The sequence below is a fragment of the Carlito syrichta genome, unplaced genomic scaffold (genome assembly GCF_000164805.1).
Source record: "Carlito syrichta isolate Samal-C Ts95f unplaced genomic scaffold, Tarsius_syrichta-2.0.1 Scaffold314151, whole genome shotgun sequence".
In the NCBI taxonomy this organism is placed as follows: Eukaryota; Metazoa; Chordata; class Mammalia; order Primates; family Tarsiidae; genus Carlito; species Carlito syrichta.
The window spans coordinates 578,316-581,753 of NW_007258247.1; positions in this window are offsets into that span (position 1 = coordinate 578,316).

Here is a 3,438-nt window from a genome sequence, read left to right on the forward strand (position 1 = left end):
CGTTGGTGAGGTCTTCTTTTTTTTTTTTCTTTTAATTTTTTTAAATTAAAAAAGATGTGGGGTACAGTTCAGGGCTAAGTATACAAATGTTCATTATGCAGTTACCCTTAATGAGATGAGGTCTTCTTTATCTTCATCTTTCATTGAAGTGGGTTTATAATTTTACCATTGCCAAATATATCTACAAAAAAAGTCAATATAAATAACTAGCACATAAATGCTAACAGAAGTCCAAGCTGGGAGATCATGGTAGGTGTATTACAGAGAAATATTTCTGTCGGTCCATACTAATTTGGAGTTGTCATTTATTCTACACAGGTCGGATTATAATTTATTTAGCCCAGTTTATGTGGGGTAAAGGATGTTTAGCGAATAGATAGTGTCAAATTTGTTGCTTGGTTCGATATCTGTTTACCAAATCTCCTTCTAGATCTTTACAGCAATAAAAGAAACATTTTTGCATGCATCAGTGTAATAACTATAAATGTTTCTGAGCCATGTAATAAAGTAGTTCAAATAACCAATACTTTTATATTATTTAAAATTATTAGGAACAAAATTATGTTTATATATTCTATAAGAATTTAAATTTTCATTAATTGAGACTGAGATGTCTCTACCTTATTCGAAATTGTATAATCGTTTCCATACATCTCTCCTTAGATTTGTAGATGTGGATACCCAGGTACCTAGGGAAAGTACACCTGCAGAAAGATGTCACCATTTTGGAGCCAGGAGTTTTCTGTTGATTTGGAGGGATTTTTCCATGGTATGACTCATTTTCTGAGTAATAATTAGAAAAACTGGAACATGAAGATAAAAAAGAAAGAAAGAAAACACAATTATCCATAGCAATAGTACTGAAAACAGTGCATGGTTTTCTTTTTGTTTGGTTTTATTAAAGGGCCAAAATCCCTGGTGCTTCATATTATCTGGAAAAAAAAGTGAAAAATGAACAAGTCATGGATTTTCAGTGCTCTAATGACTTATACTAATGTATTCCTTCATCTAAATACAGATTTCTATTTAAAATTCAGTATGCAAGGGTATTATGAATTCCAGTTTAATGGATTCCAAATAATTGCCCTTTAGAAATGATGAATAGCTGTTTAAATCCACTGATAAGAATATACTATTTCTCGCCGAACAATAGGCCTTCCACATTAACTGTGTCATATATGCCTGAAATTAGTTTATTAATTTTTTATTGATATGCAAAACCCAAACTGATGACAGATGGAAAATAACCCTTTGCTGAGAGCCGCCAACTTCACCCCTAAACTGATTATTGTTATTCTTGCAGGTGATAAAGAAGAGCAATGGCAATAACCTTTCTAAAGTGGGCCAGGCCCATGAAATGCAGATGGTGCGCTTCTTTCTTTGCTTTATTTAGTTTGTGCGTTCAAAAAGATGTGCTTCTAAGGTGAACATAATGACCAGCAATTTCCAAATCCCACAAAGACAAAGCTTTCTGAAGATCCTGGTCGTTATTGCACAATGCTCTTTAAAAAAGACTTCTAGGGCTTGTTCCTCACTTTAAAAAGCAGAAAAAAGCAAAGGAAGCAGACCTATTCAAATTAAAAATACATTATTTATTTCCCTGATGTGGCATCAGCCTAGGCTGTTATTGTTTGCTGTTGTTGTCTTAAATTTTATCCCTGATCAGAATAGTTGGTTTTCTATGCTAAGTAAAAAAAAACAAACAATATTCTGAAATTCATGGCCAGAATGAATGCAATAAACACTGTCCTATGTTGAAGTAAAATGCATATATTTATTATTAGAGTCTCAATGTATTCTGAATATATAAGCAATCATATTACATTGTGCAATCTATATGATTACATTTTTAATGTTTTCAGTTAGGAAAGAACATTCACACAGAAAAAAAGAAAATCTGAGCAATTTCTAAACCAAGTAAGAATAAATGATGCAAGGGAAAAAATTGAATCAACTGTTATTCAATCTATTAAGTGCCTTCAACAGCTTTGATTTTATGTCTTTTATATTTCAAGAAAATTTTATGAAAAAAATCTGAGTTTCTCACAAAATGATAACAAATTAAAATATTTTATGGGAACTAAAGTATACTTCAGAATTCATGTAATTATTTTTCCTTGCTGACTGATTTTTAAAGTCATTATACTTGAGTGTATATTTTTAGAATAGTCCATGAATTGTGTGCATACCATATCTGTATTTATACACAGATTCTATATGTTTTTCTCTATCTAGATATATAAAAATACAAGCAAATTGCCATAAAATAAAAATTTCCACCTCTTTGTGCTCCGGATAGTATTCAGGAAAATACAGATTACCAAGGAAAAAAAGCTCAGATTTCCCATTGCACTTCTGCCATCAGTATTTGTTTCTATAAAAAATGCTAGTCAGGATACAAATGAAAAGGAAAATGGAAGCAAACGCTCATCTTATGTTTGTAAGTGAGTAAATAACACTCTTACTTCCTCTCCCTAAATCTCATCTAAGAGGAATAAAGATGGAGAAACAGAAAACAATTTATACACACACACACACGCCACTAAAAACATACTAAAAAGGGTTGAATCTGTTTTTATCTTTTCAGCACATTTGTGTATAAAATCCTGGGCTTCAGTTACTTGAGGATTTTCTTTCTCTCTAGCAGAGGGTGACTGCCTCTTTTCTCCTGGCCTTTTCTGTTTTCCTCCGGGGTCTGTTGACTTCCCTCCACGCCATTGGTACCCAGAGAAGAATGGTTCCTCTGTTTTCCTGCCTGCCTACAGATTGCATCCTTCACTCCATTCAGCCTGCTGTTCAGGTCTGCTAGCTGCCGCTGTACAACTTAGCTTTCATGCTCTACTGACGGGTTTTCTGAAGCCAGACGGTTTCTGAAAAGAGGGTCTATTTGCATAAACAATGCCATGTGAGGAGGTCTACTGGAAACAAAATCAAAATTCACTCAAGCAAATCTTCCTGATCAACTCAATTTTTTTGCAACTAATACCTCCTATAGTTACCATTTGTATGCTAGAACATGGCTGGGAGTTTGAACAGTTCTTTCCTTTTTCTGTGTCCAGTTTTACAAAACAAGTTAAAAACATATTTGATTTTCTGAGTTAGTCGTAACAGAATCCATAAATAGACTATGGTATGAGGAATGCATTGTGCCTTAAACAAGGGCAGGAGGCCAGCTATGCGTCAGCTACCCAGAGCCTTCCATTAGATTTGTCATAGGAGCCTCATCAAAATGCACATCCCAGTCAGGAGCTGCCCATTCCTAGGCTCTGTGATTGCAGGTCACCAAATGCAAAGCTGCCTCAACGCAGGGGATCACAGATGATAACGTACATCTCTGTTCTTTTCAGCCCTTTCCTTAGTTTCCTACCCAGGAAATAGATCAAATTATGGTACCAAGCTTAAAACAGGATAGAACAAGCAGTTTTTAAAAGACTGCAT